This window comes from Mirounga leonina, unplaced genomic scaffold (genome assembly GCF_011800145.1).
Source record: "Mirounga leonina isolate KUSES-001 unplaced genomic scaffold, KU_Mleo_1.0 Mir_101608, whole genome shotgun sequence".
In the NCBI taxonomy this organism is placed as follows: Eukaryota; Metazoa; Chordata; class Mammalia; order Carnivora; family Phocidae; genus Mirounga; species Mirounga leonina.
The window spans coordinates 463530-480276 of NW_023270163.1; the positions used below are offsets into that span (position 1 = coordinate 463530).

The following is a 16747-nucleotide window of genomic DNA, read 5'->3' on the forward strand; positions in this document are numbered from 1 at the left end:
AGCATTATGATTGCACAGAAATCTATCCACTATATAATCCTTAGAGCTTGAAAAATTAGTATAGCAGCCTTTGATACAGTAAGACCCCGATGTGAAATTGAGAGTTGATTAGTCATGACCTGAATTGTTCCACTGAGCCTAATGAGCCACCTAGTAATGCTGCCTTGAAGGGCATCTGTATCTTTACACACTGTAAAATCCCTAAACAGTTTTTGGACACCCATTGATGATTTTCACGATGGTGACGATGATGGTGACAACCACAAGGACGACGCTGATAATGAACATTTATTGCTCACTAGAAGGTAAGTTCTGTGGGAGCAAGGATTTTTGACTGCTTCCTTTAGTCATATGCCCAAATGCCTAGAGCAGTGTCCAGTACAGAGTATAGAATCAGCAAATGTTTTTTAATAAATGAATGGGCATTTACTCCATATTAGAACCTGTGCTAAATGTCTTACAAACATCTTCTCTTTTAATCTGCGTAAGAACTTCATGAAGTGCTGTTTATGTCCTCATTTCACAGATAAGGAAACCAGAGCTCAGAGATGTTAAAGATAGCTTTTCCAAGATCTTAGAGCTAATAAGCGATGGAAATGGAATTTGAACCCAAGAGGTAGAACTCCACACCTCATACCCCTAACCTCTATATTCTACTTAGAGATAGATGGATAGATTTTGCGTCGATAAAAATGCAAATTAAATGGGTAATTCATAAAGAAAGCATTCTGGTTTTAGCCTAAAATGCTTACGTGTGAATATGTATTCTGCAAACGATGGAATTCCTATTAACTATGAAGGGTGAGTAACCTTGGGGACAGGTGCAGGGAAAGCTCTATAATCTCTTTTCAAGTTAAATTGGCTGCCTCTCAAGAGGATAAAATATCTTCCTCAGGAAATTCAAATTCCTTCAGAATGTTCTGTGTACACATTGCCTATGAGAGCAGTTTGAATTGTGCTTCCAGTGACCAGCTAAAACCAACACATTACATTAATAATTAGTTCAGAGTAGGAAGGTGTAGCAGTGGGTCTTCAGTTAAATGCCTGTATATTTTATGGTTTTGTGGTGGCTCTTCAGTTAAAGCCTGTATGTCTTATGGTTTTGGAGTTCACTGTTGGTTGATGGGTATGTTTTCCCATACCTTAGACTTTCAGTCATTATGTTTAATCTGTGAATTGTTTAGCTAAATGCTTTATATGGAATCTTTACTCGAAACAAGCTCTGTAATGTTTGAAAGCACAGGTTTGGAGATCAGATGTTGAATTTTGTTTCTTACTACTTGACCTGGGCAAGTCACTTCACCTGCCTGCTATTCAATTTTCTCATCTGTGGAACAGGGTAAACAGTAACACCTGCTTTTCAGGGTTGTAAGATTAAAATGAAGCAAATAATGTGAATAGCTTGGAATAGATTTTGTTATGTAGTGAGAATTCAATAAATAGTACTAGCAACTTTTCCTCACTGAGTTCCCCAGGAAGGCTAGAATTTTCATATGCTATGCATTCACATTCATTCTCTTGGACTTTGGTTACACAAGTAAATCAGTAGTAATATAATAGAAAGTGCATTCGCTCTTGAACCAGAAGAACAGGATTCAAGTCTTGGCTCTATATCTTAATAACTCTGTGATCTTAAACCTTTGCAAGCTGGACATGCTTGTCTTAACCTTTACATTTTCCTTGCTAAGGTACAAATGACGTTATTTGGACATATGGTTTCATTTTTAAGGTCTTTAAATTAAAGGGGAGGAAAAACTTCCATACCCTCTTAGGGTCTCTGGCTGGGCCCAAGAATTAAACTGACATAAGACAAATAAACAGGAGAAAACACAAAAGTTTTAATTATTTTTTACATGTACATGGGAGTCTTTGCCAGAAAAAATGAAGACCTGAAGAAGCAGTTGAAATTGAATGCTTATGTGCTGAGTTGGACAAAGAGAATAAATTGTGAAACATGATGAGGCAGAGGGGCTTGGGCTAGGGTAGTCAGTTTGGTGGAGAAGTGATTAGGAAGAAAAGGGTTAGCTTAACAAGGTGTGTTTACAAATTTCTCTTGACCTCAACTTCTGATGCTTGGTGATAAAAATGTTACTTTCCCTCTGGTATCAGGAGGACATCTTTCACAAGGGAGTTTCATCTCCTGCTTTTAATAAAAAGAAGGATGGGGGTGCCTGGGTGGCTCAGTCGTTAAGCATCTGCCTTCAGCTCAGGTCATGGTCCTGGGATCGAGCCCCGCATCGGGCTCCCTGCTCGGCGGGAAGCCTGCTTCTCCCCCTCTTCCACTCCCCCTGCTTGTGTTCCCTCTCTCTCTGTCAAATAAATAAATAAAATCTTTAAAGATAGTGAGAGCAGTAACACAAGCAGGGGGAGTGGGAGGGGGAGAAGCAGGCTTCCCGCCGAGCAGGGAGCCCGATGCGGGGCTCGATCCCAGGACCCTGGGATCATGACCTGAGCCGAAGGCAGATGCTTAATGACTGAGCCACCCAGGTGCCCTAAATAAAATCTTTAAAAAAAAGGAAAGAAAAAGGATGGCCAGAGAGCCCTCTTTGCATTTGTTATTATTCAAGTGCCTTTAACTCAAGATAATCAATATCACATGTCAATATCAGCAAAGTCACATATTTTGGGGTGCCATGTTCTGAATTCTTTCAAAATGGTTCATTATTCCATATACCTCATGGAGGAGTTAAATGTTTTGGGGAACTTGACCCCCACATTTGGTGGTAGCATCTGATGATGCCTTACCTGGAGGTGCTAAGGAAGAGTGTTTTCATATAGGAAACACCTTCCAAAAAAGTTGTGTAAACAAACATGGTCATAGGTATCTATTTTTCCCCTAAGATCTTGGGTCAAGCCATGGGAAATATCCACTTAGGAGTGAGTATTTATTAGGAAACTGATAGGCCTCACAGGATGTCAATTCTGTGCTCAACTATTGGTTACAGCAAATGAGGTAATTAACTAGCAATTTAAAAGAGCTGCATTCAGAACACATGTCAAGGAATATAATCTTAAAATCATTGCTTCCCAATACACACCAGAAAATGAGCTGAGAGGAGCATTACTTGAGACTTGTTTTGAGGATATGTATTCCATTTATTGTTCAAGATATACTAAAGAAGTTACTATAATTAAATTAAACTAGCAAAGAGCTAATGACCTGCTCATTTTGTCAGAGCCCTCCACAGAACTGTTTCCACTGAGCTTCCCTTTGGGGATTTCATTTTATAAGAGGGGCACCAAAGACACAGCTCTTTGAAATTCTTGTTTCCTCTGTTGCGAGGATGTAAGTTACATTGCAAGGTGTCATCTATGGGAAGACTCTGCAGAGAAATTCTTATCTGATCTCAGTGCCAAGTACAGTTGTAGCTCTGAACAATTGATCTGGGTACTATGAACTTTAACACTGGCCAGATTTCTCTTTTTTACACTGACTTCTAAAGAGCTTAGAGTAAAAGTGATGACCCACATAAGGCAAAAATGAAGCTCATGATGATATGCACTTCTTATTCTAACCCTTAACCTGCTTTACATCCTTATTCTAGATATCCTCTCATCTTTCCTTCATGCTTTTAATATATGCTTTCTTGTTACACTTTGTGTTTCTTTCCAAACAGGTTTAAATTATTTCTCATTTAAGATTAGATGTAGGTAAATACATACACAGATTTTAGTCCTGAGCAAGCAACTCCCTCCTCCGGAGAGAGTTTATCATGACAGCATAGGCTCATGAGTCTAAAATGCCTGGGTTCTGAGTCTGGCTCATCTACTTACCTACCAGCTGTGTGATCTTGGGTTAGTTACTTAACCTCTCTCTGTCTCAGAAATTCTGCACTCTAAAAGGAAGATGATAACTGCAGTTACTTCATGAGGTTGTTGTGAGGAACAAAGTAGTTAATACATATAAAGTGCTTAGCACGGTGCCTGATACATATAGGAAGTGCTCAAAAGAAAGTACTATTATGATCTTGGGGATAAGGAAAATCTGTGTTGTAAGATGGCCCACTGAGCCAGCGAGAGAGTCCCAGTCCTTGACCCGGAGCTCTTCCGGGTTCTTCTCCCTGCTCTGCTTTCCGCTCGAACCAATCCTGGTCCTTCTCCCTGCCCCGCTTTGCGCACGCACCAAAAGTGCCAAATATGCGGAAGTGGAAGTGTATAAATTGCCCCCTTTGTGCTCGGGGCTCAGACCTTTGGAGACTACTCTCCTCTGAGCCCGCCAGTGTTAAGTAAACTTCCTATCCTCCAAGATCTCCAGGTGCCGCTTGGTTCTTCTGTCCAGCGATCCAGTCCAAGTTCCGTAACAATCTAAGCACCTCTTCTTACCAGTAAAGTGGTGATGACAATACCTATTCAATCTAATTTGCAAAGTTATTGTGACTAGTGAGTTGATTGATGTAAATATGCTTTTGGAATCTTGAGAATTGTACAGTGCTCTCCTTAGGAGAACAATTATACATATTTGTGTATATAGGTATACACACATAAGTATATAGACACACCTTGCATGTATTACAGCTGCAAAATGTAAGCCTCATGAGGACAGAAACCTTGCCTTTTTCTTTTTTTTTTAAAGCTTTTATTTATTTGGGGTGCCTGGGTGGCTCAGTTGGTTAAGCATCCGCCTTCGACTCAGGTCCTGATCCCAGAGTCCTGGGATCGAGCCCCGGGTCGGGTTCCTTGCTCAGCCGGGAGCCTGTTTCTCCCTCTCCTCCCCACTTGTGCTCTCTGTCATAATCTCTGTCGCTATCTCTGTCTCTCTTCCTCGAAAAGATTTTATTTATTTATTTGGGAGAGAGAGAGCAGGAGCAGGGGGAGTGGCAGAGGGAGAGAGAGAAGCAGGCTCCCCGCTGAGCACGCAGCCGAACACTGGGCTCAATCCCAGGACCCTGGAATCATGACCTGAGCTGAAGGCAGATGCTTAACCAACTGAACCACCCAGGCGCCCCCAAACCTTGACTTTTTCAAGAGAATACACCCGGCACCTAACACCTAGAACAGTGTTTGGCATGGAGTGGGCACTCAGTAATTACTTAATGAATAGTTAGTGATTGATGGTCCTCTTATCCCACATTTCTGATTCTGCAGGTTCCGATGAGGCTGTTGCTGCTGGTTTGGGAACTGTCTTTAAGAGCTGGGAGTTTAATGGAAAGGGCAAATCTTTGGAATGAGACACATCTGGATACAATTTTGGGCTCTGCTGTTTGTAAGTTTCCACAATTATCTATTCTCTCTGAGATTGTTTACACATCTGCAAAATTAAGATGATGGTAATATCTACCTCAAAGGATCACTGCAAGGTTTGAATGGAATGAGATATGCCAAGGACCTAAGTTAGCACCTGGGACATGCGGAGTTGGTGCTCAGTAAATATTAGCGTATTTTCCTTTCTTTTTCATAGATAATGATTTTCTCTTTTTATTCTCTTCTTTTATCTACTAAAACTCTACTAGGTGGATTTTTCTCTATAGGCAGTTAATTGATTGAGGGTAGAGTGAAAGTAATTATATTCGAGTTTTCATTAAGCAGTGTTTGCTCACATTTAATGTCTGAGAGTAGATTGCTGATATATGTAAATAGCTCTAGTTGGTAAGAGGTTAACTTAAAAAATATCTCTGGAGGGCTCTTCCAGATGTTGTCTGAGTAATAGCAAAGCATGTTTTACATCGGACACATTCTCCTCGAGCTGTTTATAGGTTGAATGGGTGGAGGGGAATGTGATGGAGTCAGGAGAAGCCGTGTCATCTTAAAGATTTTTAAATTCATTTCAAATACTTTTAAAAAATTGAAATTGGGTGATTTTCTGTTTATGATATATCGAAGATTTCTGCCCCATGGGACCAAATTTGTGATGAAATTTGTGCTCCAGAGCTTCTCCAAGTTGTCAGATGGGGCCCATCTCCAGATGAGACTACATTCTTGCTAAAGGTCCTTCAGCTCCATTATTTTGCTTCCCTCACGTCACTTTTTCTGAGAGCACCTCACCCCTCAATCAGTCACTTGAACAAGAATACTCATCTCAGACTGCTTCTTGGGAACTTGACCACAGATGCAGCTTTAAAAAAAATTTTTAATTTTTATTTAAATTCAATGTAGTTAACACATAGTGTGTTATTAGTTTCAGGGGTAGAATTTAGTGATTCATCAGTTGCATGTAACACCCAGTGCTCATTACATCATGCACCCTCCTTAAATGCCCATCACTCAGTTACCCCATCTTCCCACTCGCCTCCCCTCCAGCAACCCTCGGTTTGCTTCCTAGAGTTCAGCATCTCTTATGATTTGCCTCCCTCTCTATTTTCATCTTATTTTATTTTTCGTTCCCTTACCCTATGTTCATCTGTTTTGTTTCTTAAATTCCACATATGATTGAGATCATATGGTATTTGCCTTTCTTTGACTTATTTCACTTAGCATAAAACCCTCTAGTTCCATCCACGTCATTACAAATGGCAAGATTTCATTCTTTTTGATGGCTGAGTAATATTCCATTTGTGTGTGTGTGTGTGTGTGTGTGTGTGTGTGTGTGTAGTACATCTTCTCTATCCATTCATCTGTCGATAGACATCTGGACTCTTTCCATATTAAAAAAAAATGTTTTTACTGCAACATTTTAAAAAACATTTTGACAAAGTATTGTGCATATTTAATGTTTACAGTATGGTGTTTCAAAGTTTATTTGAGGAGAGAGAGAGCATGAGTGGGGGGTAGGAGAGGGAGGGGCAGAGAGAGAAGCAGACTCCCCACTGAGTGGGGAGCCTGATGTGGGGCTCAATCCCAGGACCCTTGGATCATGACCTGAGCTGAAGTCAGATGCTTAACCAACTGAGCCACCCAAGCGCCCCTAGTATGGTGTTTTAATATAATTATACCTTGTGTAATGATTACCACAACTAAGGTAATTAATATCCATCACCTTTCATAATTACCATTTTGTGTGTGTGTGTGGTGAGAACACTTAAGATCTAGTCTCTTAGCAAATTTCAAGTATACAATACATTATTGTTAGCTATAGTTACCATGTTGCACGTTAGATCTCTAGAACTTACTCATCTTCTAACTGAAATTTTGTGCCCTGTGATTCACATCTCCCCATTTTCTCCACTCCATGGAGACTGGCAACCATCATTCTCCTCTCTAAGTTCGACTTTCTTAGATTGTACATATCATGCAGTATTTCTCTTTCTGGGTCTGGTATATACATACCTATATATATATATATATATATATAGGTATGTATATATGTGTGTGTGTGTATGGTATGTGTATATATACATATATATACACACATATATATGGTATGTATATATACGTGTATGGTATGTGTATAGAACACATGTTATATATACATTATAAATGATATGTATACATTGCATACGTTACATATAATATGCATATATACATTGTACACATTGTACATAATATATAATTATATACACACACATGCTATGTATGTATATATTTTACAATTTCTTTATCCATCCATCCATGCATGGACACTTAAGGTTGTTTCTGTGTCTTGGCAATTGTGAATAATGCTGCAATGAACATGCAGATGTGGATATGTCCTTGAGATCCTGATTTCATTTTCTTGGTATATATACCCAGAAGTGGGATTCCTGGATCATATGGTAGTTCTACTTGTAATTTTTTCAGGAACTTCCATACTGTTTTCCACAGTGGCTGCACCAACTTCCATGCTCACCACTAGTATGCAAGGGTTTCCTTTTCTCTGCATCCTTGCCAACATCTATTATCTCTTGTCTTCTTAAAAACAGCCATCCTAACAAGTGTAAGGTGTTATCTCTTGTGGTATTGGGTTACATTTCCCTGATGATGAGTTATGTTGAACACCTTTTCATGTACCTGTTGGCCATTTGTAGATCTTCCTTGGGAAAGTGTCCATACTCTTCCTTTGTCCATTTTATAATTTCATTTTTTGCTATTGAATTGTATGAGTTCCTTCCATATCTTGGATATAAAGCCCTTATCAGTAGATGGTTTGCGAATATATTCTCCCATTCCATAGGCTGCCTTCCCATTTTGTTGGGTTGGCATGCTGGTATGCACGCAGCACCACGGTGCCAAGATCCTTGGCACTGGTGTGCTTGTGGTGCTGTGGTGTCAGTATTTGGGGCACAGGCACTCCAAGCGACAGCAGGACCAAGGTCCTGAGCTCAGAACTAGGGATGACAGGTTGCAGCAAGGGCACGGGGCCATGGCAATATGGCCCCAGGAGACAGGGCACAGTGCAGCAGAAGTCCAGTTCTGGTAAATGGCAAGACATTGCGATTTCTTATGCTTGTGCAGCAGCGACTAAGACACAGCTTTTATTCCAAACTTTTCTGACATTTGCAAGTGGTCTTTGCAATCTTGACCAAATTTCTAGGTTGTTGTGCTTTGTGCGTTAGTTTTACTTTGGAACATACTCAACCATTTAGGGCCAAATACCGGGAATGAGATGTGTAAGAAAATCTAGTGTTGCTGTCCCTCTTGTGTTAGTAGGAAAATATGTTGGCTATAAAATAATAGGTATGATTTCCAGAATGGATTTTAAACTGGGAAGTGCAACTGTCTACTTATATGCCAGCATTCTAATATATGTTGAAAACCAAGTCTTGTTACTTGCTAACATTTCATGTCTGCTGTCTCATGGCTATTAACTTGCCAATTCTAAAGGTATTTTTAAAATGGTTATAAAATGGTCTTAGCATAAAGGACATTACCGTCTTGTTTCCTTCCATATTAGGGGGAATTAGCATAAGTAGAAGGATCAATGATAGCCCAGTTCTGTCCCTGTTGATAGGAATCAAGCTTGTCACTTTGCTTTACACACTTCCAAATTCATCCAACCCTTACATTTTAAAACATTTCTAAGATAAGCAATTACCGTGCCTAAACATTGTCGATAGTGTTCAAATAATGTTTAATGTTTGAAAATAGATATGAAATCAATGCTGTTTTTATCACGTTTTAAGGTCTTTCCAAAGAAAAATATCCATGCTTTGTTTGTTGCTGATATATGGTGTTCCCTTGAGAACACATGTGGTATACAAGTTCCAAACCATCATCTCCTCTTCGAAAGCCACTTGATCCAGAGGGATCAGCACTCTTCCACCAGATCTATACCATAAGTGCCCAACCTCCAGCCATTGCTGTTTAGGCCTGGAAGAGCCATCTGACCCAGCAGGGCCAATCAGATTATCTTCTGATATTCAAATTTGATTAGAGAAAATTCACATTTGGTCTGGTCTATTAAGTGGGAAGGACATGAATAAGTTGTGACTCATGCAATGTCTGTCTCTATCACATAGACCAAGTCCTTTCTAAGACCTCCGCTATTGTGTTTTGCTCTTAGTTTCCATGAAACTGCTCTGACTCCTTCTGCAGCAGATTATAGCTGTTCCTATTTGTCTTTCTCTTTTGAAGAAGTAGAAAGGTGATTATAAACTATACCTAGACTGTCAGTGGAGGGTGAAAGATTTGAACTATGCACACCAGAGGGTCCTAATCTGGAAAGTAAGAAGTGACTAATACACATTTATATTATACTGGTCCCCTCACATTTTCCTTTCTTTATTTAATTGCTTGGAATTTGTTTGTTATTTGCAACTAAAATTTATAAGTAATACTCAATGACTCTTGCAAAGACATCTATTTCAATAACAAAAAATTGCAGCCAGCATAACAAGCAACTACACAATATATTAATATATTTTTTAGTTCACCAACTTTATTTTATTTTTAATGAAGCATAATTGACACATAATGAAGTATAATTGACATATAACATTGATTAATAATTTTTAAAAGCACAAAACATCAAAAAATATCAACGCATTATGCAGCAAACTTGATGATTAGCCAACCTTTTTTTTTGCTTGACCACTTCTGATCCAGGAGAGAGATTGCTTTACACTCCATTTTCAGACATCTCTGATTGGTAGAAACTTCTTTGACCCTTCCTTTTATCAAACTGCTCCGATCTCTGTAACAAAACCTTTTTGACCTGTTCTGCCCTCAGGATCTATGTAGAATCAGTATACTGCTTGTTGTCTTAATCACCCTTTCAGATATAAGAAGCCAACTGTGTGTCCCTTCCAAGTCTTTTCTCCTCTATTGTGCATATCCCATGTTACCCCCAACTGCTGCTCGTAGCTCAGCATTTCTGAACTTTTCACTCTCTGTATATAGTCATCTACTTGTACCTAACATATCCATAAATATGGCTAAGCTTTAATATTCATCAGTTTGGGAAGGAATTCTGAAACAATGTGAAAATCCTATAGATGTTTACAGGTTAATATATAAAATCTCCACTCTATCTTAGTGCTGGTGTTTCTTTGTGGGGGATATAAGTCCGTACGTTTTTCAAATGGTTAATGGAAATGTGTAAGGTTCTGCTAAATTTTCTAACATCCACCTTAAATCCATATCACAAATGTGTATCTATATTTTCATGCATCTGCTGTCATACACCCAAACAATTCCTGTACTCATTTCACACATGAAAATTGATATGTCTTAACAGTAGCTAAGCTATTTGAAAATGTGATCCTTTATGTTTACCCTCCTGGCACTGAGAAATAATATACTGGATAATACCTTGATGAGAGGAGAACATCTAGTTGACATTTCAGTTCCTCCTAAATTATTTCCCTAACCACAGGTATTCATTATGAAAAACAGCTAGGATGGTGTAGTTCGTGTATCCTTTTTTGTCCCCCCCGCAAAGGAAATGAACAAATCAATATATCTGTGCTGCAGATGCACTTGTAGCAACAACTGCCTTTTGTTTTTTTAATGAATGATGCGAATGTCAGTTCTCATACTGATCATCCAAGGGCTTTTATTTATAGAAACCACGGTAGTTTTAATGAGGTCATGGTGTAAAATATTGCTCTTCAATCCACAGAGCAAAGATATTGTCGAGTAACACTTATGATCCTAGAGAACTAATTGAGGGCCCATTGTTACATTTGTTTCAAAACCAGGAAATGAAAAACTTTTCAAGATGAAGCACTGTTTCCTTGTATGTATTTATTTATTTATTTATTTATTTATTTATTTATTTTTTAAGATTTTATTTATTTATTTGACAGAGAGAGAGATAGTGAGAGCAGGAACACAAGCAGGGGGAGTGGGAGAGGGAGAAGCAGGCTTCCTGCAGAGCAGGGAGCCCGATGTGGGACTCGATCCCAGGACCCTGGGATCATGACCTGAGCCGAAGGCAGACGCTTAATGACTGAGCCACCCAGGCGCCCTCCTTGTATTTATTTTTGTGGCAAACAGTATTTTTGTTGTTGGAGACCTAGACAGTGAATGCTTTGAGGACAGGCACTGGACCTCGTTTCTCGTCCTGTCGCTGGTAACTGGCTCCGTGCATGGTAGAGGGCAAGCACACAATCCATGTTTGTCGACAGGTGGAGGGACAAATAAGTACTTGGTCATTGCCTTTGATGGGAAGAGTAGATATTGCCCTGGATGTGGTAGGGGTTGGTGGATGTGAGAATAAGTGTTAAGATGCCCCAGAGAAACCTTCTCTGTGAGAGTGAATTGAATGCCCGGCATCTGTTAAAAAGCAAATGTCCTGGGAGCTGTCACCAGTAAAACTTTATTGGGGCTATTAAAAAGCCTGCTGAAAGCAAGTCTTTGTTGTCTCTGAAAGAATAAAAATCAGTAGAGAAGGACCAGCACAGAGCAAAAGGACCAAGGGGGATGGGGCGGAGTGGGGGGGGCATGCTGTAGACAAACCTCATAAATGCTAAGTATTTGCTAAATAAAGACTCTATCCACATGATGTCAAAATCATTGCTTGGCTAATTCAATTCTAGAAAAGGTTTTATAATTTAGTTCAAATAAAGACACAAACCAGAAAATTACTAATCAAATTCAGGAGGTGGTGAATCACAGGAGAAAGAATGCAAAATCTGAGAATCAGAAGGTCCTGATTCTGATTCTGGATCTTGCACTATGCCATAACTGAGCTATTACTTTTTCCACCTTTGGCCTCTGTTTTTTCATCTCTAACAGGGCGAATAGGATTAGCTGGTTTCTAAAGACCCTGCCAGCTCTCAAATGTTCTGATTTTATATTGGCCATTGGCTGGACATGATTGACTAATCAATTGAATTGTTCCTGATGTCAGTACAGGCTAAGAGAGAAAATAGTCAAGAGGCCAGTGCTAGAATAAACGCAAAAAAAAGATCCTGAATTTCTTTTTTTTTTTTTTTTAGATTTTTATTTATTTATTTGACAGAGAGAGAGACAGCGAGAGCAGGAACACAAGCAGGGGGAGTGGGAGAGGGAGAAGCAGGCCTCCCACAGAGCAGGGAGCCCGATGCGGGGCTCGATCCCAGGACCCTGGGATCATGACCTCAGCCGAAGGCAGACGCTTAACGACTGAGCCACCCAGGCGCCCCGAGATCCTGAATTTCATGAAGAACTGTTTTGAGAGTGTTACAATGTCTTAACATTGACCACTCTTAGAGTTTGCATACCTCCATACTTCCTTCATATATGTATCAGTGGTTCAATATAATTTTCCAGGAAGCAGTGAAAGTTGGACATGGCTCTGGATTTTTATTTGATATATTGAACAGTTGAGAAATATAATGGTCACTAGTGATCTCCTATATCAGAAATTAATAAAAGGGAACAAAGTTAAATATACTAGAGCAATAAAACACACTTTTATTTATCGAACTAGTCTAAGTAAATTTAGATATTTTTGCTCTTCTGAATTGAGTATTTCTTTTCATTTTGCATCCATTTTATTTTATCAGTTTGGTAAATATGGACTAGGAGAAAGCTGCAGGTTAGAATAAAATATTAACCCCTCCTCCGCAAAATATTATAACTAGTCATGACCGTTCAATAGCAATTAACCAGTTCTTCCTTATTGAATAGATTGATTTAAGTCTCTGATTGTGAATAATGATGCCAGTGGATTTCTATTCAAGTAAAAAATTTCCTGTATTAAATTTTAACATAGTTGCTAGGATTTTTTTTTATTGTTTCTTATTTTAATTCCAGTATAGATAGCAGAGTGTTACATTAGTTTTGGGTGTACAATATAGTGATTCAGTGCCTCTATACATTACCCAGTGCTCATCATGATGTGTACTCTTCATGCCCTTCACCTATTTCACCCACCCCCTCACCTGCCACCCAACACAGCTGCTAAGATTTTAAGAAAGATTTTTGTTAATCATTGCAGAGCCCAATGATGTCCACTAATACATTTCAATTGAGTCAGTTAGAAAATAAACAAGCATTGTGTTTTACTTTCAAAAGGTGCAATTATCCATGGCATTTTGTAATTATTCTGGAAAAGGTAGTATAGGGGACTTCCAGGTAACACTGTAAAATTCTAAAACTTCTCAATTTCCCAAAATTTGGACAAGAAAAGATTACTCGGTGGTGCCTGGGTGGCTCAGTCATTAGGCGTCTGCCTTTGGCTCAGGTCATGATCCCGGGGTCCTGGGATCAAGCCCCACCTCAGGCTCCCTGCTCAGCCAGGAGCCTGCTTCTCCATCTCCCACTCCCCCTGCTTGTGTTCCCTCTCTAACTGTCTCTCTCTGTCAAATAAATAAATAAAATCTTAAAAAAGAAAGAAAGAAAGAAAGAAAAGATTACTCAGAAGATATCCCTATCTCGTCCCTCTTTTGACTAGGATATAGTAAAAAGCAAAAAAACATGACTGCTGGGGAGAAACAGGCAAAATGGGGAAAGTGAAAGACAGTTGACAGTTGCCCTAAATTGGGCTTATGATTGGAACCCCAAAATAGCTTATGTTGAGAATATGAAATACCTCCCAACTATGTAGAGTGAATCCTGTACTAAATATTAAACCAACAGACACAAAAATCTAAAAGAATTAAAAATCCAGGGATTCCACCCCAGGAGCATGTCAGTTTTGCCTCACTTGTATTCCTCACTCTCCCCGTGTCCTCCTGGTACAGAAAAGGGGGTAAAATACCAAAGCCTAGCTCTCAAACTGGTGCTTGAAAGGACAGCAATACAGGTCCAGATTCGACAGGAAAGAAATCAAAAAGCCTAATCCTAATACTGTAGGAGAATTCTAAATAGAGCCACTTAGGAATGAACAAGGTGAACAGAAATCATGGGACAAATAGGTCAATGGACCATAATAGGCATTCTTCTGTCAAAACAAACAAACAAAAAAAGGTGGAGCTAGCATGTGGAAACCAAAGCTTTCAATCTAGATGAAAACAATCTAAGGAATGAAAGAAAATTTCTCACAAGCATTTCGCATTTTAAAACAATTTCATGAGAACCTGAATCCAGGAAGAGAACAGCTCAAATACTGGAATAGCAGAATAGGCAACCCATCTTTGCAAAGGCCTGAGATAATGTCCATGAACGTGGGTGACAAAAAGAAAGCGATCAGCATGCTAAGAAAGGAGCCAATAGATACGGAGGGCAGAGACGGTATGTACAAATTACATGGAAATATATTTCAAAGAGTTCAGGATGGAAGAAAATCATCAATTTAACAGAATAAACTGGGGAGCTCAGAAATGAGCCCAAATCCATGTGAAGGTTGCTTATATTTAAGGATGGCTTGAAACATAAGTGGGGAAAAGAATGATTATGTAATAGATATGATAGATAATATATAAGAGATATGCTCTGGATCGAATGGCCAGCTGTTTATGAAAATGCAAATGTGGGCTTCTACTCCATTCCTTATTCCAGATACATTCTAGCTGCAGAAAACCTTTAGAAAATGAAACCATAAAACATTAGCCTACAGATACTTAAGTCATAGCTCGTGCTCCTATAAGTGAACAGCAAACTGGCACTGAAAATTAGCAGAAAAATATATTTCAAGAGAAGTTATCTGAAATAAGAAAAATCATTCATTCAGAAGTGTTCATTCAATAACTATTAAGTACCTACAATATGCCAGGCCCCATTCTAGAGGCTGGGGAATCATAACGATAGCTAGTAGGTCAAAGGCTCCTGGATTCATGAAGCTTACCTTCTCCTAAGGGAAACAGTGAATAAACAAGTAAACATATAAAAAGTATAATGTCTTATCTGTAGACTAAAATACACAGACTGTTGTATAAAATTTTCATACAAGATGCTTAAAGATTTATCCTAGTTCAGTTATTGGATTTCTAGAATAAAAAAAAATAATTCTATAGGTATCCAGGCCAGAAAAGCAAATCACCTATGAAATGAATAAATCCGACTGCCTACTGTGTTTTCCGACACAATTTCCAAAGATCATGAAAACATACTTCTAAGTTCCCAAGGGAAAGAAGATGAGACTCAAGAATATTATATCAAAAAAGATATCATTCAAATACAGGGACAGCAAGCAGACATTCTCAAAAGTCAAAAGAACTAAAAAAAAACAAAAAAACAAAAAACAAAAAACCTCAGAATCCAAAAGCTCTTCTTTAAAACAAGCAAGCAAATAAAATTTTTGTTTCATGAAGAAATCTGTAGCTAATTAGGAGATGGTTCAAAATAAGGACCTTAGAAATGGAGAAGGGGGTGGGGATGGGGGGAGGGTCAGTTAGATTTGAGTCCATTGAAACCTAGAACTAATAACAAAACAAATTGGAAATGATTATCATGAAATAAGATGTACATATTAGAAAACTTGGCAATGTAAAATTAACATAATTCACAAAAACTGGGAGGTGGGGAGCCAAGGAGATGGGAAAAAATGTAAGAGAGCTAATGCCCTCATCTTTTGCAGTGAACAATCAATGAATACTGTACAAAAAGGAAACATTTAATTAAAACTAATAATGACTCCAATTTCTTCGTAGGGTTATGATCTATTTTATCACTCTTAGAGAGATATTTTAAGAAATACTATCTCTTGTAGTAAAGAAGCATGTATCTGAAGTAAAACATTTTCTTCTGTTTTCCTTTTGAGTTCAAGTAAAATTATACTTATAAAATGAAATGCAATTACATTTTATATATATACTATAGAATTTTCTTTTTCTTTTTTTTTAAGATTTTATTTATTTAACAGAGAGAGAGGCAGCGAGAGAGGGAACACAAGCAGTGGGGAGCTAGAGAGGGAGAAGCAGGCTCCCCACTGAGCAGGTGGGGCTGGATCCCAGGATGCTCGATCCCAGGGCCCTGGGATCATGACCTGAGCCGAAGGCAGACACTTAATGACTGAGCCACCCAGGTGCCCCACTATAAAATGTTCTTAGTCCATGTATTGGTATCTTGCTATAGATGCGTAGAAAGATGTTTGGAATAATAAATTTCTACTTGCCAATGTCAGTTCTTTTGTTCGGTGGGATTTGGAGAGTTGTTTGTTTTTTGTTTTTTGGTAGAAAATAAAAGCATCTGTGCTTTTCATTCTTAATGGTGTTACTATGCCACATTTACAGAAATATTAAATTGATTTTTCTTAGAAACAGTAGTGTGCCGGGGCACCTGGGTGACTCAGTCGGTTGAGTGACTAACTCTTGGTTTCAGCTCAGGTCATGATCTCATGGGTCGTGGGATAGAGCCCCAAGTTGGGCTCAGTGGGGAGTCTGCTTGGAGAGTGTCTCCCTCTGCCCTTCCCCCTCCTCAAATAAATAAATCAATCTTGTTTAAAAATATGTTCAAAAAAGCCTGCAGTGTGCAATAAACATAAGCATATAGTCTTCTAGTTGAAGGACATTGAATGGAAGTCAGGACACCCAGTTTAAGTTTAGATCTTCCTCTACTGAGCAGTGTGACCTTAGGCAATACAACTGAA

General features: G+C 38.8%; 1 pseudogene; it reads left to right on the forward strand.

Moving 5' to 3' along the window:
- Nucleotides 1-16747, forward strand: part of LOC118008196 — a 195783-nt pseudogene that overhangs the window by 42452 nt on the left and 136584 nt on the right.